This window comes from Triturus cristatus, chromosome 7 (assembly GCF_964204655.1).
Source record: "Triturus cristatus chromosome 7, aTriCri1.1, whole genome shotgun sequence".
NCBI lineage: Eukaryota > Metazoa > Chordata > Amphibia > Caudata > Salamandridae > Triturus > Triturus cristatus.
The window spans coordinates 782,077,843-782,105,487 of record NC_140590.1 but is presented as its reverse complement, the minus strand read 5'-3'; the positions used below and the strand labels follow the sequence as shown (position 1 = coordinate 782,105,487).

Genomic DNA, 27,645 nt, shown 5'->3' with positions numbered 1-27,645 from the left:
AAAATAAAACAAAATCAATTGAGCGGAAACGTAAAATGTGCATGACTCCTTCACCAAGTATTTTTTATGCCTCTTACCAACATAAGTCGATACTGAGTACGACGGTTGCTCAATAGAAACAGATGTACTGTAAAATACGAGAAAACGCGCAAATGCGTAAGTAACTCGATAAGTTAAACATCATAAAGACTGCTCCGTAATGGTGCATTAAAAAGAGAGCCGTCTATCGCTTACCCTTCGTCGTAAAACAAACAGTTCGTCACCCATAGTGTCGACCTTAACCGGAGGAAGAAGTGCAACGTTGTGAGGAACATACGCGTTTAAATAAAAAGTAGTGAAATAGAAAGAGGACTGTGTCGAAGAACTATCGCAGCCATGTTCAAAGGTGCGGTGAGAGGTGAAGAGGTGACATATTGTGATCAAAAGACTGAAACATCATCAATTACAATACAAAGCAATAAAATGAAGTGCAAAACAATAAAATTAACAATACATCGTAACATTATACGACACTGTGTGGCACTGTACATGAATTACTAAGCAACAGAATTTTTTAAAAAAATAACAGAATTGGTAAAAAAATAATTAACAATGACTAACGAATGATGAATACGTAATAAACACTAGAGTACCAGGCAGAGAGATACCATTTATGCACGGAGATGACAATGTGCAAAAACGATTATAGGAAGCATGATAATTCAAATTTGTCATTCAGCCCCATTGGGGCGAGTGTTTGTAAAAACCATATCCAATGCGACTCCCGTTGTGCTAACATTTTAGACATATTTCTCCCTGGGATAGCCTCAATGATTTCAAGAACCCCAAATTTAAGCTGAGCTAGTGTGTGTTTGGAGTTAGTCCAATGTTGTGCAAGCGGGGAACTGGTGGTTTTAGTTCGAATCCGACTCTTGTGTTCGGTTATCCTAGTGCGAAGCGCACGTTCAGTTTCCGCTCAATTGATTTTGTTTTATTTTACCTTATTCAACGCTCAGGTTCTCAAGCATTGTTACACGAAGGTCTGGCACGTATCGGATATCGTGTTTACGATCACTTCCTGGTACGATACTACTTTTTCCGTTCGTTTCGCACCTAGCATGTTGTTGGGAGAGGGTGTTTCTCTATCAGAACACTTGTCGCTTTGCTATACGGCACTTGTGGTGTTAGGAATCCTCTGATTTTTTGAAAGTTTTATTACCTTTGGGTTTCACTCTTGACTTCCTATTGCTTTCATTACCACGCACTGTTCGCAAGTCATGAGTCCTGTCCAACTAATGGGCCTGAATTGTAAGCTTTATAATGTATATATGATGTTGTGACAATTATGTACATTGCTGTCATTTATGTTTCGTAGATTCCCCTGACGAAGGGCTTTGCTTTATCAGCCCGAAATGCATTGGGAAATTCTGAAATTGAGACGATTTTTTTGAACATTTGTTTAATGCAGTGGGTCGCTGCAACAGCTATGAACTTTGATTTTCTGTGACAGTAAAGAAAGAACTGTTTTCACAATCAACACATGACTTCGTTTGGATTATGTTTGATTCATTGATACATGTTTTGGTTCATAAGTAGCAATGTGTTTCATGTGATACATGTGATTTAATATTCTGAGATTTGAAAAGATGTACACTGGATAGTGTATTTTTGTAGTGCACTAGGCATCCCCAGACACACCTCTGGTTCTTTGTTGTACGTTAGTATTCAGTGGTCCGCAGAGCCACTTAACCTGGTGCACACATAACCTTAAAAGACAGTTTGAATATTTAGAATATCTTATGTACAGTTTTAACTAGACGACTTTCGAGTGCATCACAGCTGTTTCTTCTCCTAGGTATTGGGTGGGCATCTGTCCTAGTGACAGCATTGAGACCTCTGTAATCCACGCATAACCTCATCTCTCTCTTACCATCTTGGGTGTGAGGTTTTGGCACAAGGACTACAGGACTAGCCCAAGGGCTCTCTGAAGGTTCAATGACTCCCAGCTCCAACATCTTTTGTACCTCAACTTTTATGCAGTCCCTGACATGGTCAGGTTGCCTGTAGATTTTACTCTTCACAGGCAGACTGTCACCAGTGTCCACCTCATGGGTGCACCAGTTTGTCTGACTTGGGGTCAGAGAGAACATATGTCTGTAGGACTGCAGAACTTGTCTGCAGTCCTGTTGCTGATGATCAGTGAGGCTGTCAGAAAAGACCATACCATCAACTGAGCCATCATCAGGGTCCTGAGTCAACAGGTCTGGGAGAGGGTCACTCTCTTCCTCCTGCCCCTCATCTGTAGCCATGAGTAAGCCCATGTCTGCCCTGTCAACATATGCCTTCAATCTGTTGACATGAAGCACCCTGTGGGGGCTTCTGGGAGTCCCAAGGTCCACCAAGTAGGTGACTTCTCCCTTTTACTCAACAATAGTGTGGGGTCCAGACCATTTGTCTTGGAGTGCTGCTGGGGCCACTGGCTCCAACACCCACACTTTCTGCCCTGGCTGGTACACAGTCAGCACAGCCTTTTGGTCATGCCAAGTTTTTTGGAGTTCTTGGCTTGCCTCAAGGTTTTTAGAAGTCTTCTTCATATACTCTGCCATCCTGGAGCGGAGGCCAAGTACATAATCCACTATGTCCAGTTTGGGTTGTCTGAGAGCTCTCTCCCATCCTTCCCTTACTAAACACAGGGGTCCCCTTACAGGATGCCCAAACAAAAGCTCAAAAGGGCTGTAGCCAACCCCCTTTTGTGGGACCTCTCTGTAAGCAAACAGAAGGCAGGGTAAAAGGATGTCCCATCTTCGCCTAAGCTTGTCTGGTAACCCTTTTATCATCCCTTTTAGGGTCTTGTTGAATCTCTCCACAAGCCCATTGCACTGTGGGTGATAGGGTGTAGTGAACTTGTAGTTAACACCACACTCCTTCCACATTGCAGTCAAATATCCTGACATGAAGTTGGCACCTCTGTCAGAAATAACCTCCTTTGGAAAGCCCACTCTGGAGAATACTCCAAGTAGGGCCCTTGCCACAACAGGAGCTGTTGTGGTCCTTAGGGGTATAGCTTCTGGATACCTGGTGGCATGGTCCACTATCACCAGTATGAATCTGTGCCCAGATGCTGTTTGGGGGTCCATTAGTCCTACAATGTCTATCCCCACTCTCTCAAAGGGAACCCACACCACCGGTAGTGGTATGAGGGGGGCCTTTGTGGTGCCACCTGATTTGCCACTGGCTTGGCAGGTGACACAGGAGTGACAAAACTCCTTGGTATCTTCTGACATGTGAGGCCAGTGAAAGTGAGGGACAAGTCTGTCCCAGGTCTTATTCTGGCCTACGTGTCCTGCAGAGGGAATATCATGAGCCAAGGTAAGAAGGAAGCCTCTGAAACTCAATGGTATGACCAACCTCCTGGATGCACCAGGCTTGGGGTCTCTAGCCTCTGAGTACAGTAGCCCTTCATCCCAATACACTCTATGGGTACCTTGAGCATTCCCTGCAGCCTCAGCAGCAGCCTGCTGTCTGAGGGGTTCAAGAGAAGGGCAGTCTAATTGTGCCTGCCTCAGATCTGCCCTTGATAGTCCCCCTGTCCCAAGAAACTCAACCTGATCAGGTTCCAGTTCTTCTAGGACAGTTCCTTCAGGGCTCTCAGAATCATCCTCCTGTGAGGGCTGATCCACCACCTAAGGCAGGGGGGAAGGCACAGCCTTTACCCTACTGCTCTTTCTCTTGCGTTGTGTCTGGTCCATTGTCCCAGGATCCAGCACTTGTTCAGTGTTACACTTTTTGGCCTGTGACCTGGTCACAGCAAGGACATGTGCATCTATCCCCAGCATTTCTGCATGGGTCCTATACTCCACTTCAGACCAAACTGAAGTTTCAAGGTAATTTCCCAACAGACACTCTACAGGAAGGTCTGAACTTACCACAACTTTCTTGAGGCCAGTTACCCCTCCCAGGAGAAGTTAACAATTGCCACACTATGGGAAGTAGTGGCATTGCTAGCGTTGGTCACTAGGTAATTCTCACCTAGCATGATCTGTCCAGGGTCCACAAAGGCAGGTGTCACCATTGTGACACAAGCCCCAATGTCCCTGTAGGCCTGAGCCATTCTATGATTGATAAAAATGAGTCTGTCTGTACTTGCCCAGGTTACTGGGACCCACAGTAGAGGACAAAGCTATGTCCCCATCACAGATCAGAACAGCCTGAGTAGGTATCCTGACTAGGCCAGAATCCTCCTCAGTTCCCAGGGTTAAGCCTACTACACCCTTTTGCTGGGAACCACCACTTACAGCTGGACTAGGGGGTACAGATGCCTTAGGGGCAATGGTGGCTGGGGGCTTATCCTTTTTGGTGCACTCACTAAACCAATGTGAGTTTGACTTACAATAGTTGCACCATGGTTTCTTTTGGCCATCTTTCTTCTTATCCTTTTTGGAACCACCCTCCCCCTGAGCCTTTTGGGGGCCTGGTGAAGACTTCTGGTCTTTTTGTTTTTGATCATTACCCTTCTGGTCTGCCTTTTTCTGATCACCGCCCTGGTTCTGGTTTTTCTGCTTAACTCTAGTCCTGACCCACCTATCTGCCTTCTTTCCCAATTCCTGGGGAGAAGTTAGGTCAGAGTCAATCAAGTGTTGATGCAGCAGCTGGTTTTGACAGTTATTAAGGATTTGTTCTCTCATGATCAAATTATACAATCCTGTATAGTCCTTAACCTTACTACCCAATAACCAGCCTTCCAAAGCCTTAGTGGCACAATCTACAAAGTCAGTCCAGTCCTGAGTCTGTGTCTTCTGGGTATCCCTGAACAGCAACCTGTATTGTTCAGTGGTTAGGCCAAACCCATCAATCAGAGCACTCTTCAGGACAGTGTAATTGTCAGCATCCTCATCACTAACTGTGAGGAGCTTGTCTCTACCTTTCTCAGAGAAGGAAAGCCACAAGATAGCTGCCCACTGACTTTGGGGTACCTGCTGTACTTTGCAGGCTCTCCCCAAAGCAGTTACCCATTTGTGGATGTCATCCCCACACTTGTAGGGAGGGACAATCTTGCTCAGGTTTCTATTGTCATAGGTCCTGTCTCTATCCTTAGGGATATTGCTGCCACCAGTGGGATCTAACCCACTTAACTTCTGCTCTCTGGCCAGAGCAAGCTTCTCTTTGGCAAGGGCAAGTTCTTCCCTTTCAATCCTCAGATTGGCTTCCCTCATTCTGACCTGATGCTCTTTTCTCTGTGGAGTAGTCATTCCCCTGTGAGAAGAGGCATTGGAGCTATTAGAGACATGGGAGTGGATAGATTCCCTTGAAGGGGATCTTCCTCTCCTGCTTCTATGGTTAAGTCCACTTGAGGGTCTGAATGGGGGGGGGGGGGGCAGTCGGACTCCCATGTAGGCTTAAGTTAGCCTGGCTAAGTCTCCCAACTTTGACCTGGCTGTCTACCTCATCTTCTGAAGTCCCTTCTGACTCATCTGTAGAGGGTAGACCCTCACCTGTACCTAGGGTACTATCCTGGGAGGCTTTCTGAGCATCATACTCTTCTAAGATCTCCATTAGTTGGATGAGGGTAGGGTTTGAACCCTGTTTTAACTTTCTGGAGGTACACAATTGTCTCATCTCCTGAAAAGTTAGGGTATCATATCTAGAGGGTATCTTTTTAGGTTTTACCCCTCCTGAGAGAGAATCAACTTGATCTCCTCTCAGAGACATGGTCTAGTGAGGGTGTGGTGTGTGCACCTACCTACACTAGTTGTATCTACTAAACCTCTCTAGTAGTTGTAGTCAGGGTGTGCTAGGCCCTTCAACCTACAACAACTAAGTCCAGTAGGACTTAAGTATTTATAATCTATGTTATATGTACCTAACAATATCTGTGTGATCTTTCAATTTAGTATCTCAAGATTACAATGGTATTAACAACAGCAAACTCAGATCCCAACCGCTGCTCACCAATGTGAGAAGTTGGCCTGATATATGATGTCACTAGTTCTAGTGTACACCTTGTATCAGTCCAAACAACCCTTATGGTGATTGATTGTAAAGTCAACCTTATAGACCAGCTATCCTAGTGGTAGCATGGACAAGAGCAGTCTTAGGCTAAACTCTGTATGGCATGTGAAGCCAGCTGTTATACCATTTGTAATCCCTTGAATACCAAATGAAAGGACACCACAACAGATATATATAAAAATAGAATGTATTTATTCTAGTCAAAATACCCTCAGCACTCTTTATGAGATTCGAGGTAAGTACAACACAGTCTTATTTAAGCATACATTAAGTCACACAGGTAAGTAATACAGTTAGGCCCTAGGGGCCACGCAAACCATATACTAAGTAAGTGGTATAAGAACCACTGTCATGAACACAGGATAGGCCTAGGCCTAGGGAATCGCTGGGGCTACACTATACTACCAAAGGTTAGGAAGTGGGAGGCCCACGGGATTCAGGTGCAGAGTGGAAACACTCACGCGTAATGCGTAAAAGTCAATAGAAATAGTAGTTATTAGAAATTAACAGTTTTAGGACACTTCTGGAATAGCTAGGAGTTCGAGACTTGGAAACTAGACCCTAGGATAGTCACTACCCTTGTGAGCACCGGAGTACTCAAGTTACCTAGCCCACGGGCTGCGGGTGCATCGGTGTGAACTTGCGTTGGGTTTTGTCGTTGACTCCTATGGATGCCTGAAGGAAAGTTGCTGACAGGCAGTCAGTGAAGAGTGTCCGGTGGATCCCAAGGATGGAATCAAGAAGGAAGGATACCTGCAAGCAGAAGGGACAGAGTCTAGGTCACCAGCCAGGAGCCGGGAAGGAACCAGGAAGGAACCAGGCGATGTCGTACAGATGCAGGTGAAGAGGTGAAGCTTGTCGCAGCAGCCACGGGTACCAGGAGACATCGAGGACGACCAGGACCAGGAGGCGAGCTGTTCCACGCAGGCTCTTGCTGTCGGCGGCTTCAATGTCGGGTTAGGACCCAACAAGCCTTGGCAAGCGGAACCCACGCAGAATGGAGGACTTGCTTCTGGTGCAGACCAGGAAGGTCTGGGGTGCTTCTCTTTCACAGAGGAGCGAGTGCCAGTCTGGAGGAGCCGGACCAGCAAGGTGAAATCAAAGGTTCGTCGTCGCAGAGGTCACTAGCCAACGGGCCAGCAACCGGACAACATGTCGAGCAACTCAGGTGCAGAAGGGCCCCACGCAGAACACGTGAAGTGTGGGGAGCTGATCTTCTTTGCAGATGGTGCTCGGGATGGGGGCTTCTCAATTCCCAAAGCACAGCCTCGAGAAAGCCTCAGAAGTCGCACTAGTCAGTTACTAGCCACTTTTTCCAAGTCGCCAGTCCCACGTCCCTCGTCGCTTCCACGGGTCTCAGCTTTGCTGCAGATGTGGATCTGGGTCAGAGGTGTCTGGAAGTCTCGGCGCTGGTCAGTCTCTGTAGTCGTCCCTCGTAGGATCAGTCGCAAAGCAAGCAGCGGTCGCTGGATGGTGCCTAGTTGCCCAGGGTGGTCACTCCTTGGCTACAAGGGAGATTCTTCAGTCTTCTTCCTGAGGTCGAATGTCGAAGGTCCAGAGTTTCTGTTCAAGTTGCAGATTCAGGATAATCTAATTTTGCAAGGCTCAGCTACCTACTGATATACTGGGCTAGTGGGCTGGGCTACTTGCAAGGTCCCTCCTATGGGTGGGACCAGGAAGGGGAGTGGTTACACCCCCTTTCCTTTGTCCAGTTTCGCGCCAGAGCTGGGGCTGGAGTGCCCCAGCGCCGGTTTGAACTGGACTATGCATGGGACACCTTGTGTGCCCCAGGCAGTGTCTAGTTTCTTTCATCCCTCCCTGCCCCAATACATTAAGTCCTGTCTGGGGTGGTGCTCGCACCTCCCAAGGCAGGAAACCTATTGTCCAAGCCTCCCTCGCTGGAAGGACTCCCAGCAGCAGGAGGTCAGACTTGTGTCTGTGGCAGCAGCATCCATTTTGTGATGCTGGGGCTCTGGTTAACTTTAACCGGGTAAGTAGGTTTCAACATGTCTTCTCCCTCTAGAAGGGAGGAATAATATCCTCATCACCAGAAATGGTATGGGGGTATTATTCCAAAGTGTTAGACACCTTACACGACATGTTTTGATAAAGCCAAACCATAGTTACCATAACCGTTTAAGATTATAAGGTACTTTAAGAGTATATGGTAGGCTATATCATAGAACAGCTATAAGGACATGGTTCCGAAAGCTGCAGACAGGCTCAGCTCATGCTAGAGCACCATCTCACATGTTACCAAGCACTCTGCCTCCAGGACTGTTAAGGCCTGCCATAGGAGTGGCTGATAGGTACACATGTGTCTATATATAAGGTAGGTATAGGAATACTACACCTAAGCAAGGGGTGATTACACGACCTTGCCCCAGCTGAGTGATCAGCCAGTTGTGTCATAATGGAAGGCCAGGCCAGGGGTGGCACAATACATGCTGCAGCCCCTGGTAGGCCTAGGGTACACCTATGCCCTGGGTACCTAAGGTACACTATACAGGGGCCAATAAGGTGATCCTTACCAATTGGGTTATGCACCTAAAGTACATAGTATGAATTTAGAGAGAGAACAGCTGGGCTGTGGGTCTGATTGGCAGGCCCACAGCCACATCTAAGTCGAAAACTAGTGAAGCAAAAGCAAAAAGTGGGGGTGAACATAGAAAGCAGACCCTACTCTCCTACAGACAACATAGCACTGATAAAGGACGGCCAGTGTGCTACAATACTACAATGTACCAATTACATACAATCAGTACAGAGAGCCAAATCGCTCACAATGCTACAATGTTCCAAGATAACTCTGCTACACAATGAAGTTAATCGACAGCATAATTACTGTGTTCCAAACACTCTCTGTGCAAAATTGTCAACACTACTTCAGCGTGTTAAATCTAGAGGATGACCACAACTGCGCCCATGTAAACGCCTTGCTGGAGTTTATCAAACTTCCAGCATTACTACATTGTGTCAAATCCACAGCCGTAGTAGACTGTGCCAAACCGATAGTGTTACTACAGTCTGCCAAATTAACAACTGTAATGCAGTGCCTCAAACATAGTGTCCAAGTTGGCCATTGTAGTATTGCGTTTGAAATTCACAGCATTATTACTTTGTGCTAATTTCCCAGACTTGGCACCGCGTACAAAGAAACAAGGACAAGAGCTCCAGCAGGATAGATTCTAAAGAGTCAGAAGGAGGAAAACTTGTTATTTGTTGCCTCTACTTTGAATAAATCAACCCGGGGAAGTGAATCATACTCATTGCAATAAGTACCAATAGACTTCTTTGTGAGGCTTTTATATCATGCAGTCAAGGAGACAACTGAAAACGGAAATAGTTCACAAAGGGCCATATGTAGGTAAATTACATTTACCGATTCTTAAATACCGAATTTTACCGATTCGGTATTTATGAATCGGTAAATGTAATGTAGGTAAAATATTACCGTATCGGTAAATGTCGGTATTTTACAATCGGTATTTACCGATTCGGTAATGGCAACTGGCTTCCCATTCATTCCTATGGGCCTGGAGGCCCATAGGAATGAATGGGAAGCCAGTTGCCATTACCGAATCGGTAAATACCGAATCGGTAATGGGGGAGGCATCATCATGGGTGGCAGGGTGTCACATTGACACCCTGTTGCACCCCTGATTCGTCCATGTGTGCACATGTGGCGCACATACATGCCCTAAGGGCATGTATGTCTGCCACATTGCACACTTCAAAGTGCACAAAAGTGCTTTTTTACAGCTATTCGTCATTTACCATCAACTTTTAGTTGGTGGTAAATAACGAATCCCCACACCAACGACACACTCCCCCTACATCTCATTTCAGGATTCGGTATTTACCGAATCGGTAAAATTACCGAATCGGTAATTTTACCGATTAGGTAAATTAACGAATCCTGAAATGTGCCCCCTACATACCAAAAGCCTAAATACCGGTCGGTAACAGGATATTTACCGAAAATCGGCCATTACCGACCGGTATTAGGCTTCCTACATATGGCCCAAAGTGTGTTTACTTGTGTGAATTGCATCCAATTTTTCAACAAAAAAGCAATGCATGTAAGTTTTAGCGAATAATCACAAAACTGATACAATCGTGAATTAATCTAAGTTCTGAAAGTTCAATTTGTTACTAAGTGAGCAATATACCCACAGTGACGGATAGTGGACCGTTATTCAACGGAAAAGAGGATTCCGTCACCAGGTAAGAACGCTTGAATACAATAGACCAGCTCATCTGTTTATTCAAATTAATTACAAAATAGTTTTTTGGGGGGAAACGGTCTGTAACACATTTTACATTTTTCTATGCAAATTTCTTGTGAGGCGTAAATCCTGGACAACGAGGGTCGACTTGCTTCGGACTTACACTTTCAGGCCTCTTCAGGACAATGCGGAAAAAGATCGCCATAGCAACTCCCAGATTATACATGGATAAGATGAGGCTGGTTCATGGCTAGAGGGGGTCCATAGGTGCTGCTACATGACAATCACTGCTAAGGAGGCTTGGTAGCATTCCGTGGTAGCTATTAGACCCAATGCATATAATCAGCTGTCCAACCTCATAAACAATTGCACCCTGAGTGTCTCTAATAATTAAACAAAAGAACTACATATGGGATTTAGATACCATGGACGGTATTGGGATGGAAAGAGGTCCCCTGCATGGCTCTGGAGAGTGTACACCCCTAACTCGATTTGCCCTCAGAAAGATGTAACATTTTTGTACCCCACCTCAGCACATACGAGGATCATGCCTGTGCACTGTGGCCTTTCTGTGATCCGTAGAAAGACCCTAAGTGGGGCTCTGTGTTCAATGGGCACACCATGTGCCCCTTTCCTTTTGAAGAGAGTGATTACCGTCAACTGGCCGGGCAGTAGAGTGCTGACAATGGTGACAGTAAAATCATTATTGTAGCAGGACCAATTGCCTGCTTGGAAGAGCAGTCCACCAGCAGTGTCTCTTGTGTTTAAAATTGTTCGGCCTGTCCCCTGCATCTGGCTTCTTCACCCATCTATGTGGAACATCAATATTCTGAGCGTGTATCTCAATTGCATGTGTTGAGGATGAGGTGGAAAGCGTATCACACATGTGGCTGTGGCCACGCTGAGCTCCATTTTGTATCCTTTAGATGGAGAACTGGAGGGTGAGCCAGACAGCAAATATGACTTACAGAGTGCTTCCTGCAAGGTCATTTTGCTGATCACTTGTAGTGGGACAGACAGAGGAGTGTTAAGGAAAGAGACTGAATGATTTTTCAGGGTAAGGAGTTTCCTACTGTCTCTTCCTGGTCCATTGCTCCGTGAAAAAGGCACAGGTAATTAAGTGGGGAGGCATGCCTTGCATTTGTTCTCGTGTTTTGGTTGCTCCTGAGACTCCCACATGACCCCTTCCTCGTGGAAAAAACTATAGCAGGACCAGTTTGCATGAAAACAACAAAACTGCCCAGACCCAGCTCTGGAATATGCAAAGACTGTCTGCAACTTTTGATTCAAAGATGGGTCAAAGACTTCCAGTAGATGTGCCAAGATTTCCTGACCAGAAGTCTAGGGTACCACACCGGGGGTGACCAATAGGTTCCAAGAATGCCAGTTTGAGGTATTCACTGCCAGTTCTACTTGCCAGGTTTAGGTCCAGTACGTGGGTCTGCCAGAGAGGCTGCCTGAACCCTGCTTCGAGGGAGAGAGCTGATTGACCCCTCAGGAGGGAAGTGGAAGCACCTTTGCACAAAAAAAGTTCCGATCTGGGAGAGACTGCAGCGCTGTGCCAGAAGTGAGGGCGGAAAAACCCTAGCGTGTCCCCACAGTGCAGCCAAACTCATTGATGACTGAAGGATAAGGGTTCCGCTGAACTCGCTGGGGGTGAGTTCTGATGGGAGACATCCATTACAACGTGGTCATTGAATCGCAATGCCTTTACATCGCGGTCATTACAATGCAAGTTGTTACAATAACTTGCGCTGGATGGCGCTCTAACCTAAGGAATAGTATGATTTACTATTCCAACACCTTCCCTACTGTACGTAGACTGGAGTTGGTATAGTAAATCATACTATTCCTAAGTCCAGCGCCCTCCAGCGCATGTTGTTGTAACGACTTGCGTTGTAACGAACACAATGTAAAATACCGCGTTGTGCATGTATGCGAAGTAACGTCATACATTCGTTCTGATATGAGCCTCTAGCAACAAGAAACCTCTGAGTGCTGACGATTGGTGGCTGCTGTCTGTGGTGGAAATATGAAGAAATACCAGCTCAAGAACATATCAACCTCAGCAGAGGAGACTGAACCAGCTAGGGCACTCACCCCGACTACTTGGGGTGGACGCTGACCTTGTTTGGGTGAAAGTTTTCGTGAATGGGCCAGAGGAAGGTTTCCAGTTGCATAATCACTGTGACCACAAGCACTGTGACCCCCCAGAGCAACCTTCGCTTGACTAGTGCTACTTACCTATATTGCGGGCGCCAGCATACACTTTTCTGAGGGTAAACCCACTGGTGGTGCTGATATTGCTCCACCATGTCGACTGTTCAGGACCTACACCATTCAGAGCGGCGTAGCCATTGTCAAATGGCATCTGCGGCAGGCTCTGCCTGCAAACAAACTCCACTATTTGAACTGCTCCACCACGGTCAGATAGGCGCTATGACAGTGTACCGCATAGGGGTGGGTTGAGGGCACACCTATGTGGGGAGCTGCACATGGAACTGTGAGTGAGCTGAATCACAGGAGATGCCCAGATAGACCCACTGAGATCCTCCCAGTGTATTCTACCATTACAGACTGTCCCTGAGATTACCATGGGTGCTGTTCCCATTAACGTCCCTGAGAAATTTATTCTGTTTATTGTATACAGTGAATCGGTTGTGTACGTTAGATTACGGTACTTTTTCGGAATCTGAAGTACTGGCTGGTCAGCGAATTACTGATTGCTATGTTTGGTGAGTTCTGAGTCTCTGGGCCGATAGCATCTCCCTGAGTTAGCCTTGACCTGCTCGGCTTCTCCACCACAAGAGTCACGTGCAAAAGGGGTGTACTTGTTCATTAGTTTGGGGTCCAATAGTCAGGCAAAGCCCTTGGGCACCAGTGGTAAACAGCTCTGATTCACCCGAACTGTGCCCATTAACCCATGATTACTCCAGAACTCGTAAAAAAGTTCCTGTAGAAAGGATGTAATCTATAATGCGCTTCACGATTTTCATGGCATCCTCACAATGTTCACAAATGCCAGTGATGTGAATCATAAGATGTCCTTTAGTCATATGTGTAAAGCATCATTATGGGGACACTGCAGTATAATGAGAAAGCCACAGCGAGGTTAAAGGTCATTGCACCACCGTGTGATGAATCTAAAGCATTACCATGAGAATGGGACCGAGCACTACTGTGTGAAAAAAAGGTACACCATCCTCATCATGGGCATTGCACTATATATAGTGTGTCGAAATCACTCTGTCAGCAAGGGACATTGCACTACAGTGTGCCAAATAGAGACCTTTACCATGTGAATGTGGACACAGAACTATAATGAGCAAAAGATACATCATCATCAAGGGGATACTGCACTATAGCGTGTCAAAACCATGGTGTCAGCAAGGGGCATTGCACTACAGTGTGCCAAATCCAGACCTTTACCACAGGATATAGGACAGAGCACTATAGTTTTCACAATATAAATAATCATCACGGGGAACAGAACTATACACAATGAGTCAAAATGACGGAGTCAACAAGGGGACAATGCACTCCAGTGTGACAAATCCAAAACTTTACGATGTGAATGAACACCCCTAGAACCTTTCCAAATCTGTCTGGGATACCAGTAGGCCGCAGACGGCTAGATGATGTGTGACATGAAAACCAGAAGATACCGCCATCACAACACAATGGAATCAGTAAATGTAAAGGACACCATGTGCATAAACAGTAGCAAAACATCCAGAAGACCTGATCTGAGTTCTCTTTTCCATCCACCCTCAGTGCACTGACCGTCCTAGGTGCAGGAGTGTTTCTACTGATCATCATTGAGCTATCAGAAACATGAGCGAGAGATAAACATGAGCTTGAGGCCTGGTGCAGATCAATGGCTGTGAGAAAAAGATCCTATATGTGTAATCACTTCACCAGTTGCTTAGGCATTTGTATTTCACCGCTCGTTCATTCGTACATCTATACATTGAGCAGTTGCTTCACATCTAATCTTCATTCTTACAGTGTATCGGTGGTACAGGGGTCTGGTTGGAAGGGTGGTGTTTACAGCCTGGAGTATCAATATTTATTCTTTCCACTAACACCTTTTGTTAGACTGCCCAACACTGTGTCCCTGTTGGCATGTTTTATGGACTATGAAGCTATTCAGAGAAAATGGAGGGATCATACCCTGGTCTTTCTTAAACACCCCAGTAGATATCCCTTTGGTTCTGACTTTAATTACATACCAGCATTCTGAGATGTGGTGCCCTGCACCACTCTCCTCCATGTGCAGATCCTGGCCCCACTAGCTATGCCTCTCGTTCACCAGCCAGAGAGATCTAGATTTCAGCCAACTCACCACCTTTTGCCATCTACGATTCAAGAACATTCTTCTAAACTACCTCTACTGCCACACCAGTAAGAAGAATCATCAATAAGTCCTCAACTACAGGCATCTTTCCAGAAGACCTTAAAAAGTCATACATACGCCCATTATTAAAAAAAAACTAACCTGGACCTGCTTGACCCCAAAAACCACAGACCGATTACAAAAGGACCTTTCCTGGGCAAACTGATAGAAATAGAAGCTTTCGCCCAGATGTCACAATTCTTTGAACATAACTCCATACTTTCCGACTTCTAAACAGGATTCCATCCAGGAAGAGACACAGAATCTGCCCTCATCGCCTTCTGGGATGACCTTAAAGACACAGTAAACCGCAACAAGGTTGCTGCACTGCTTCTCTTGGACCTCTCAGCTGCCTTCAACACAGTTGACCATGACACTGCAATCCTGAGACTCTATGAAATCGGCATGGAGGAGACTGCTCCCAACTGGATCACATTCTACCTTCAAAACAGAACAAATGTCATCCATTCTCCACCCTTCTCATCTATACCGTACATCACAAAAGCATGGGTCCCTCAAGGCTCACCCATGCTTTTCAACATCTACATGAAGTTATTACCGGCAATCATCAATTAATTTCACCTCACATGCTATAACTATGCAGATGACACACAAATAATCCTTAAACTGGAATGCCCCAAAGACATTGGAAACTCACAAATCTTCAGTTGCCTTAGAGCGATTGATCAGTGGATGACATGGAGCCATGTCGAACTGAATGCTTCCAAAACAGAAACACTTACATGTGGCGATTGCGAAAATTATGGACCGCTTTGCGCGTGGCTTGATGATCTTGGACCACCTCCTAAAAAATCTAAGGAAGTAAAAAACCTTGGAATAACCATGGACTCCAAGTTGCCTAAGTGGACAAATTGGCAAGTTCAAGCTTCATTACTATGAAAACTCTGCAATGCATCTTCCCCCACCTGGGATTTCCACAAGGTCAAAACCCCTGTCTCTCTTGTACTGTCTAAACTTGATTACGCCAATGTTCTGTACCACGGATCAACTTTGAAAAGACTAACAGAGATTCAAAACTCTGCTGCCAGACTACTCCTACGTGTAAAGTCATAAGCCCACATCTCCCCTGCCTTGAGTGCCCTACATTGGTTACAGGTTGCCAGAATATTCAAATTCAAGATGCTTTGTATCAATCACAAAGCAATACATGGAACAGGACCGCTTTTCATCAAGAATAAAATAACCAAATACTTTCAACAAAGGAACCTCTGCTCCAGATTGACACCTCTCTCCAAAATCCCACCATGCATGTAGAGAACATAGGTGGCACATCTTTCTCTGTTCAAGCAGCCAAACCATGGAATGAATTCATTATCCACAAACATGAGATCCACAGATAACTATCTTATCTTCAGAAGACTACACAATAGTTGGCTCTTTCCTACATATCGACCAAACTCAAACACAAATGTATAGCATATCCCTGCGTATATAAACATTTAGTTTGATTATATGTATGAATCTAAATAAGTGTATTTCTTGATGTAAATATATATAATAATAGGTAGTTATGTATCTATTTATTACTTTATTCCTACTATAAAAAAAACTTTGACTCTCTCCAATTCACTACCTTATATGTCACCCTATACCTCTCTCAATATATCCTCTACCTCCACTCACTGAATCATCCCAAACCTCATTCTACTACTATGATCTCCAAAATAACCTTTTCTAGACCCTTCCCTCCTCTATCTCTCCTTGGATCACCCCATTACCCCAACCCTCATTTTAACACTATGATCTCCCAAACAACCCTTCTAAATTCTTCTCTCACCTATCCCTTTGACTCATCCAAAAACTCATTTTACTACTATGATCTCCCTAAACACTTTCTAGACTCTTCCCTCTTCTATCCCCCCTAATATCCTTTTCAATCCAACTAACTGACTCACATGTCCACTGCTCAAATTAACTCAAGATTCACTATTCTAATCCACCACTAATCATTTTTGGGTTCCGGAGTAGCGTGCTACTTGCAAAAAAGAGCTTTGATGCCTCGTCAGGGGTTGTAAGGGTATATAAAAACAATTACAATACAATAGTGCCTAAACAATACATATTCGTCAAGGGGACACCGCGCTTTAATGTGTCCAAACCACGGAGTCAACAAGGTGATACAGCACTACAGTGCAACAAATCCAAACCTTTCCCATGGGGAATGGGACACAGTACTACGGTGTATATAAAGTACATCATCATCAAAGGGACACTGTACTATAAAGTGTCAAAACCACAACGTCAGCAAGGGGATACTGCACTTCTGTGTGGCAAGCGCACAGCAATGCCAGTATAATGCTGCATGAAATACTGCTAAAACCACAGCTACTGTAAGAGTACTGCACTATAATAAGCATTTGAAAATCCTTACCCCAAGAAGAAGTGACGTCAACATTGTCATTACAGTACTGCACATCAAAGTACAGCACTGGCACAGGAATATTGCCCCATAATGGGTTACATTCATAGAACTGCTTTGGGTACACTGCATTACAGATTGCACATGTACAGCATTACCTTATGAAAACTACACTGCCACAATGCACTGTAGTGTACTAAACCCAAAGTTCCAACCTGGCGACACTACACTCCCTGTTATGTTGTTCGACTTCTGGAGAGGCCTTCATCACCATTTCTTTTGGAATCTTGACAGAGGCATGCTGACACGGCTGTGCAGGCCAGTGACGTAGCAAGGCTGCATTGGGAACTAATTCAAGTTAGAAACAGGGAGTAGGCTGATGTTTTCAAGCTAATGTAATGGTTGATTTCTTTTTAACATTTTTGTTGCAAGAATGTGTCAGAAAAAAAATGCAAACACTTACATATTGCTGCCAAGTGTTTGCATTAAAAAACCAATTAGAAAACGAATTCACTGATGTGGCTATTTTACTTGGGATTTTTTGTGTAACAAACTTTCGGTTATGCCATGCATTTTATTATTACTATATTCACCACCTAATGAAGCACTTAAAGCACGAGCAGCTACAATGATAGGTTACCTAAACGAACACTTTATCACTTTAAAAAAGAGACAGAAAATAACCCACCATCTATCAGGCCTGGCAAAATAAATGTAAAGTTAATATAAAAAAGCTCAAATTAAAAAACGCATTTGGAACCTGCTTTATCAATGAAGAGAAAGTAACTATTAGTGAATAACTTTTCACAGGTTTTGCACAATCACTGAAAAAGAAGGAAGACACTGGGTAAAATGTACTGGACCCCTGTCCATCTTATATGTTGTGGTGGGTGGAAGGAAATGTGAATGACAATTTAACAGACCAGTGGATGAAGCCTGCGAACAAAAAGCCCCTCCATGTATGTATAACATGCATGATTTAAAAATAATAATAGTCTGGCAACATAGCTAGAGCGGTCTCAAAGACCAGATCGAAAAATTAAACTCCGTACCCTGACTGTGCAGTAAAAGACAGCCATTAACAGCCTGCAGTGGGCACTTCACATCCCTGGACAATTGCACCTGCTGCACTGGCAGTTGCAAGGCCCTTATGCTGTGTGGTTATACAATGTGTCAAGTGTGGAGGGTCGGGTATGAGTGCTAGTCTATAATCTAATACTCTGCTGTACTGTGCCAAATCCACAGCGCTATCATAGATAATGTGGTAAATTCATATCATTACTGTAACAATTCTTCCCATAATGCGCCACCCTGAGAGTACTAGAGGTGGGCGAGACAACAAACGTACAGAGCGAGCAGAGTCAGAGAGACAAGCTATGTGTCAGTCTTGACCCTGCGCCCAATGGGAACAGTCCAGCCTGAACTGCCAGGCCATGTCCTCTTTGGACTGGAAACAAGCATGCTAGGACTGGTTTGGGGCTTTCAGCCCTCATCAGCCAGGATAGCTTGACTCCAGTGGCATGTCTGGGCATACCCGTCCCACTCGGGGTGACAAATGCAACAAACATTTTCAATGCAATAGGTCTCGCATTATTAAAGTTTGAGCTGTTGGCATTGCTAATAATAATGCAACACCAATAGCAGCTCAAAGATTCAGTAATGTGAGACCTATTGCATTGCAATTGTTTTTTTTTGTTTTTTTTTATATAGCAGGAACTTGAGTGAAAGGTGTGTATTTATGTTGCATTGAGTACAGTGTAATTATGTGCTGTGTTATTATGTGGCACAGAGTGTTATTGTGTGGAGTGTATTTATCTTGCATTAAGTAGAAAGTAATTATGTGACGTGCAATTATGTAGTACTGAGTGGTATGTGGAGTGTATTTATGTTGTATTGAATACAGTGTAATTATGTGATGTAAAATCACACAACCACACACAACCACACACACACAACCACAACCACACGCACAACCACACACACACAACCACACACACAACCACACACACAACCACAAACACAACACACACCCACAACCACACACACAACCACACACACAACCACACACACAACCACCACAACCACACACATAACCACCACAACCACACACAACCACACACACAACCACACACACACTCTACCACACACACAACCACACACACACAACACACACACAACCACACACACACAACCACACACACACACAACCACACACACACACAATCACACGCACACAACCACAAACACAACACACACACAACCATGCACACACACAACCACGCACACACAACCACACACACACACCACACACACACAACCACACACACAACCACACACAACCACACACACACAACCACACACACAACCACACACACATGCAACCACACAAACACACACAACCACACACACAAACACACACACATGCAACCACACACACACACAACCACACACACACACAACCACACACAACCACACAACTACACACACACACAAGCACACACACAAACACAACACACACACAACCACACACACAACTACACACAGCCACCCAACCACACTCACACACAACCACACACACAACCACAAACACACACACACACAATCACACACACACAACCACACAAACAACCACACACACACACAGCCACCCACACAACCACACATACACACACAACCACACACAACTTAAGGGAATCGGGTAACAGAAAGAGAAAGAACTCTATCCAAAATCACACGTTTTCAGTCCAGTCAGAAAGTATGACTTAACCCCAACGAGTCCTTGTTTTGTAGCTAAGCAGATACAGTCAATTATTTCAGTAAGCCTGACGCGACATTAGAAAAAGAGAAGTATAGTGCAATTATTAGGCACGCATTGTTTACCTTATAACCACGTAAATATTTGCCGTGCATTTTCATTTTGTTTATCTTTGTAACCGCCTTCATTTATTTTACTTTGTAACAAAGTAAATATTTGCAGCGCATTTTCATTTACTTTGCCTTGTAACCGCTATTTTACCTTGTAACCACGTAAAGATTAGCCACGCATTCCTCCCAATTAAGCAACAAACTGTATTGCAACTGCAAAGCCACAAGTAAAGTGATCGCAACATTGAAAGCAAAGCCACAAGATGTATTTGTTTTACTGTCTGTTTCTTCTCTCATAGTGTATTCATCTTTCTCTTAGTTTGTGCGTTTCTATCTCTCTCTCAGTCTATCTGTGTGTCTCTGTCTTTGTATATGCTCCTCTGTGCCCGTCATGCTCCGCTATATGTGTCTACCTATATGTACACTGTATTTGCGTGTATGTATCAAACTCTATATGTGCCTTTTAGTTTTTATAAGTTTCTGTCTTTATCTCTGCCTCTGTTCCTCTTTGTCTATCTGTCTCAGTTTCTAGCTTTGTGTATGTGCCTCTGTGTCTGTATATCTCTTTGCTTGTTAATCTCCTTTTCTATATGTGTGTACGTCTGTTTCCCTGTACCTAGGTCTAGCTCTGTGTATTTCTGTCTATATGTCTATAACTCTATTTGTAAACAAGCACCATTTTAGATTAAGGGAAACGGGCAACGGAAAGAGAAAGAACTCTATCCAAAATCACACGTTTTCAATCCAGTCAGAAAGTATGACTTAGCCCCAACGAGTCCTTGTTTTGTAGCTAAGCAGATACAGTCAATTATTGCAGTAAGCCTGGCGCGACATTAGAAAAAGAGAAGTATAGTGCAATTATTAGGCACGCATTGTTTACCTTGTAACCGCGTAAATATTTGCCGCGCATTTTTCATTTTTTTACCTTGTAACCGCCTTCATTTATTCTACCTTGTAACGAAGTAAATATTTGCAGCGCATTTTTATTTACTTTGCCTTGTAACCGCCTTCATTTATTTTACCTTGTGACCGCGTAAAGATTAGCCACGCATTCCTCCCAATTAAGCAACAAACTGTATTGCAGGCGCAAAGCCACAAGTAAAGTGATCGCAAAACTGAAAGCAAAGCCACAAGTAAAGCGATCGCGAAACCGAAAGCAATCGCTTTTGGAAGCAGAGAGCCGCAAATGGTGCACACGCGCGCGCCACAGACAGCCATATGCTTTCAATTATCGCGCCTGTGTCTGGGCACGATAATTGAAACCAGATAGGCTTTAGTGCGCGTAACAGATACCAATAGGCCGTGGGCGGAGTGATGCGCCCTCCTTTGGCCTATTGCGTGCTCTGTCTAAAAAATACAGCCACTAAAAGCCCAATAATACAAGACAAAACAAAAAACACACGCACAAGCGTGTACGATTCCAGGGTCCATTTCTGAACCCCGGACAAAAGGACTCTCGCTGCGCAAGCACTGTTGTGCAGTGCAACGCTAGGTGCGAGACCTAAAAAGAACAGTTGATGGACAGAATGCAGAACAATGTCATACATTCACCCCAATACAGAGATCTGGGCCTAAATCCATCGTTTTTTTTGCTCACCATGCCATTCCAGTTTGGACCCAGCCATATGCAAATCAGCTAGGACTGGTTTCGGGCTTTCAGCCCTCATCAGCCAGGATAGCTTGACCACAGTGGCATGGAGAGCACGTCCATCAATTGTGTGTCTTTTGCTTTCTCACCCTAAGTGCGCCAGGTATGCCCAGGCATGGGTCCTGGGCTTACTGTGCAACTGGAATCATGCTATCCTCGTTGATGAGGGGTGAAACTCCGAAACCGGTCCTAGGATGCTTGTTTCCGGTCCAGGGAGGACCTGGCTTGGCAGTTCGGGCTGGGGTGTTCCCATGAGGCACAGGGTCAAGACTGATTTTCATATGGCCAGGTCTAAACTGGGGTGGCATGGCGAGCAAAAGAATGATTGATTTAACCCAGATCTCTTGACTGGGGGTGAATGTTTTGATTTGTTCTGCATTCCGTCCATCAATTGTGTGTCTTTTTCTTTCTCGCCCATTTATTATAAAGCAACATTATAGTCCATTAAATCAAGTACAATAGGTTTTTGTGCAACTCGTATTCTGAATTCGAATATTTGAAAGTGTATTCATGCTCATAATGAAGTAAAAATATAAACTATTTGCCTAAGATCATACAATTTAAGCAGGGAAACAGCTATTTATCCAGGTTTCCCTTTGTACAAATCAGCCAGGTTATCTATTTGTCATTTTTATATTAAGGCTTCGTTTTTACCTCTTTGTGCCTCTTTTTGTAGTTCTAATATCGTGAACTTAACCCAAATGCATTGGAGTGCTTTACATGAGCAACAGTTACTTTACACAAAGTCACAGGAATTGTTTATAGGCACGGGTAATTTGCCCGGAATGACAGGCTGTTGTTGCAACACCAAGACTCGAACCTGGTTCCCCTCTGCCAAAGGCCGCAGCTCTGGCCTTACAGCAACAACCTGGTTGGTGGTGCATGATAGACAAAAGCCACCTTAAAGCGCGGCTCGTTATGGGCTCGAGGTTGCAAAAGGACCTCGAGCTGAGCCAGAGCCAGGCTTCAGACAGGAGCCTGGCTCAAGTTTTCAGGGGCTCGTCCTACTAGGGCTTACTTACAAGCCTTTGCGCCGCCAGTGCGTCACTTTTAAAATGGTAAAATGTGACGTACCAGTGGCGCAAGGGGCTTGTAAATAAGCCCCGCTGACTGTAAACTCACAACAATGTACAATGTCCTTGGAAAGTCTAATTCCGCCGTCCATGTTGTTATTTTGGCCTCGAGTGTCTCTGCGGCTATCAGTATATGCACCCACACCTCCCACAAAGGCCCTGCTATAAACATAGGGGCTTATTTACAAGCGGCTTTCGCCACCGGTGCGTCACTTTTAATATGGGAAAAAGTGACATACCGGCGGCGCAAGGGGCTTGTAAATGACCAGCATAGTTTTGCAGACCTACATAGAAAACTGGGGTAGTCTCTCACGCGAAGGCATCGGGCAACTCTTAGGGGCCATGTCAATGGTACGAAACGCTATCCAAATAGGTGCAAACCAATACAAAACCATATGTAGACTGGATCCAGGCTGCTGGACCTCCGTGTACGTGTCGTCGTCATACAGCCCTCTCAATGTGACGCACTAACGTTCACGGGTCCGGTCCTCGGTCTTGTTTATTGTTAGATGGATGACTGACAGGATACTCGCCGGTGTTCGGCTGAGAGTCGTCTGCTTTAATTGCTTAGAGATCTGAGTCCAAGATAAAGTTCACCGTCTTAAACTACCTCAGATGCCTTAACTAACCCATATAACCCCTGGACTCCGAAGCCGCAGGACGGGCAACATTTACCATCAACTTGCGCAAAAGAAGCCGGATTCGCAACTCCAAAGCATTGGAATCGCGACGCTTCACTATATTGGGTGTCCGATCCAGTGCTGTGCCACGGGAACACAGCGCTGTTATGTGTGAAACCCAGTTTGTAAAACACTGTAGTGTTTATTGCACAAGTGCAGAGGATATCTAAACGGGCCCGTATGATTTGTATGGGTTTTTGAAGAGCGCTTAGTGGGCTCCAGCGAGCTGAGGTGCGCTTGTGTTAGTGTTGCTGCCGGAGCGTGCCGAACTCACTCTGTAGGGCTGGCGGGCAGAACACAGCCAGAGCGCTGTCCCAGATCTAGAGTGCGCTAAATAATGTAAAGTATTTCATTTGGCATATTTCTTGTTGTGCAACGCCCTGGTGCTCTTGTGTTTTGTTGGCGCTAAATACACCAAAGCACTACCCATAGAAGAAAAGCGTTGGACCAACCAACCCCACGGAAGCCCGCGGGAGAACCGCCAAGAGACTGCCTCGGACTAGTGCGCCCCTCACCTGCAGCCGGTGTCTCCCTCTCAGGGGATGTCTATCTTCATGCGTGGCCCCAGTCTGACAGCTGGTTTAAGAATGCCCCCGCCTCGGGCCGTGTCGCTGGCGTGTCCGGGAGTGTCTCAGGCCCGGCCTCGGCTGAACCTTGTCGCTCTGTGAGGATCCGCCGTGTGTGTGAGCCTATGAGGAACCGCTGGAGCCAGCCCCTGCGCTCACAGCTGGAGCCCTTCAGCCGCACACGCACTCCCACGGCCCACAACTATTTATATCTGTCAGGGCTGGGGGTGTTTTCAAGGCTTTAGTGGTGAATAATAACGGCATGGACTGAGGATGCACACCCGGGCGTGCCTATCAACAGCGCAGCGGGTGCGGTGACACCGGGGCCTTGGTGGCTCCGTGCACCCACAAGATGGCTGTATTTCACTACTCGGCCCAGTGGATGGTGGCTCGGGAGGCATATACTTTCTTGCACCAGGGCCCATGGCAACATGCTACGGCACTGAGTCCTCGGGCCTCGCACTTATTTCATTGCAGTTGTTGAATTCCTGCACTTTACCACCGCGTTAACCAAGTCGCTACACTTGTTCGAATACGGGCGTATGGCTTCTGAGTTTACTATATGGCAACGTTGAGCACCTGCTCTTATACAGCAGCAGCTGAATCCCTGAACTTATACGACAGGAACTGCGTCACTGGTCTAGTTGTACCTCGGGATGTTAGCCCGTGCACTTATACTTTAAAATCTCAGATCATGCACTTATTACACTGTTATGTATGATTCCATTCTCTCACTATACAATTTTGTCTTGGGTTCCTGCACTTTATACTATGTAGTATATTGACCATAGTACCATACGACTCATACCATACCACATACTACTATATCACACTATACACCACAATACAATGCCATTCAATACACATTACTGCACCACACCATATAATATACCATACCTTGTGTGGCAGGATGTAGGTATTATGCAGTCACAAGGCATTGGTTCTCTTTATGTAATACAAATCTCTGTCATGTTGTTATGTTATTAAGATTTTTAGAGCGCTCTGCTACCCTGAGGTGTCCTGGCGCTATGCACAACCTGCCAGAGAGGAAACTGAAACAATTGGCTAGAAGATCGTCTGGGAGAATAGCCGCGTTTTTAATCCCTTCCTAAAGGGGAGAAGTTCTGTAGAGTTCCTAAGATGAAAAGGAAGACTGTTCCATGCCTTAGTGGCACAATGGCGGAAGCTCCTACCACCCCAGCTAGTTTTATTATAGCGGGGGAGAGTCGCGAGTCTGGATTGCAGGGAGCGCAGAGCTCTCCCCGGCACATACCACTGAATTGAGTGTCTCAAGAAGTCAGGGCCCATGCCATTAAGGGCTTTGAAGACAATGCACATGGCCTTAAACTGAATCCGTGATGCCACGGGTAACCAGTGAAGAGATCTAAGTCCCGCCCTTACTGAAGTAAACCTGGGTGTGCCAGTGAGCATTCTAGCTGCCGCGTTCTGCCCGGTCTGGAGTCTAGACAGATGTTTTTTCTGGATGTTAATATAAAGACTATTACAATAGTCTAGCCGCGACAGAATAAGTGCAGTGACGGCAGTTTTCATGCAATCTTCTGGGAGGAGGAATTTAACTTTACGTAAAATTTTAAGCATGAAAAAACAGGATGAAACAACCCTGCTAACATGGTCATTAAAAGATAATTTTGAGTCTATGAGCACTCCAAGATTTTTTGCCTTTACTACCGGAGCAGGAGGCCCGCCCATTATAGTCGGCCACCAATCTGGTGTCCAGAGGTTGACCGTGTTCCCGAAGAGTATAACCTCAGTTTTTTCTGCGTTAAGTTTAAGGCAGTTTGATGCCATCCATGCAACAATTGCCTGCATGCAGTTGTGACACTTTGAGGCAGTCTCAGCCTCAGATCCCTTTTTGATTGACAACACAATTTGCGTGTCATCAGCGTAGGACAGAGGTCTTCAAACTTTTAGATGCAGTGACCCCCTTGTCAACATTTTGAGGTGTAAGGACCCCCTCCTGACAAAAATGTCTAAACCTGTAGGCAGGGCTACTGGAATTATGAGGCAGGTGAGGACCAAATTACGCGACAGGCTTGACTAAATTGTGTGGGAAGAAAATGTAAATGATGTTATGTGATGCAGCGTATTTTGGGATAGCATTGCTTCATTATTATGAAATTAATTTTTTGCACACAGTAACACAGAGGAAAGATTCCACCCCATCAGTACCTGTTTATAACCAAAATACAGCAATTAACATCAGAAAGATTTCTAGTCAACCTTAGTGAAGGGGCTTCCACTCCGCTGGAATACGTGCTGCCACATTAGAAGCTCATCTGGCCCGGGCCGGGAGAAGCAGGGGTCCCTCAAAACCCTGGCGGTTTTGTGCAGTTAGGCAGATTATCCATGCAGCTTTCCTCTCACTCACTCACTCCCTCCCTTCCATCCCTCTCTCCTCTCCCAAACCCGGATCCCTCTCTCACTTTGCAGGCCATTTTCTTTCACCCCTTTTTACAACTTCTGAACTCTCCCCATTCAACCTCTCACTTCACCTTTAATCGCCTCTTGCCATTCTGTCTTTTCACTGCCCTCATCTCGAACAGTCTCTCGCATTTATCTCATGGCCTCTCTGGCCCGTCACCTCCCGTGCCCCTCAGCACTTCTCATTCACCTCGTCCCTCCATTCCAATTTTTGTCTATTTGTATCTTACACCTCTCCAGTCCCCCCATTCATCTTTCACATCTACCCTTTGTTCTAACAGAAGCACTCACCTTTGGCTCACACTCACTTTTTGCGTGTCCACACTTCTCTTCGGCACTTCACATTTCTCCTCATCCCTGACCTCTTCAATCTAACTCTCTCACTCCCTTGCTGTCCTCTCTCATCGCTCCTCACCAAGCATACGGGTTGGGCCCGTATGCTCCTCTCGGCCTGTGCCAATCTGCTTTTAGTTCCCTAATTCAAGAAAGCATGAATTGTCTGTCGCGCTGTTTTGGTGCAGGCCGCGCAGTTATGGAACTTGCACCCTCCTTTGCTTCGCTCCACCAAGAATCTATTATCCTTTAGGAAGATATAAAATCCTGGCTCTTTGCTCTGTAGGTCACCCCATTTGGCTGGTTCTCCTTCTGTGTGTTTCTCATTGTCCTTCCGGCAGCAGATGGTTATTAGCCGCAGGACATCTTTTGGTAACAGTAGCGCACTACAAATGTAAATAATAATAATAGGGAGAAGCAGGGGAGTCACTAGACCAGAACTTCAGGGGGTGGGGGCTAACACTCCTAGCCACGGCTGGCCCTAACACTGGTTACACACTGTGCGACAGTCTTTTTTGGTGCCCCACCCGTTTCCTTCTTCTCCATGAATTCCCTCACTACCACTCACCAACAATGCACTTCATCTCTCTATAGCAGCTTGCTTTCTGACAAACATTTCATTTTTTATAGCGCTACTCATACTTTAGTCACACTAATTTCTGTGATCGGCATGGTACATATTCTTTGTAGCAGGCACATTAACCCTCTGCACTGTGTGGGTGACAAGAGTGCCCATGTGAGTGCACGGTGAGAGGTGCAACAGTGTGAGAGTAGGGTGAGAGGAGTGACTACAGGGTGAGTGAGCCGTAAGAATTTGAGTGTGGATGCAAGTTCAGAATGGGACGAATGAATGTATGATTACTGATGGGCTTGTTTGAGTGAGTTGCATATTGAGCAGTGAGGGGGACAGGTGAGTGAAGTGTCACACGAGTGCAGGGTGAGTAGTGTGCTTGTGTGACTGCAGGGTGAGGTATAGGGTGAACAGCGCAAGTGCATTGGGATTGCAAAGTGATCACTGTGAGTGCAGGGTGAGCAGGTGAATGGT

General features: G+C 45.4%; 1 protein-coding gene across 1 annotated transcript in view; it reads right to left on the bottom strand.

Annotated features, from left to right (window-relative positions):
• LOC146810553 (matrix metalloproteinase-21-like) overlaps positions 1-23,907 on the bottom strand; it is a 118,724-nt gene extending 94,817 nt beyond the window's left edge. Inside the window, exon 1 of the mRNA XM_085617586.1 lies at positions 23,775-23,907. The gene's annotated coding sequence lies outside the window, so the exon portion shown is untranslated. The remainder of the gene's footprint in view (positions 1-23,774) is intronic.
• Between the last annotated feature and the right edge of the window lie 3,738 nt (positions 23,908-27,645).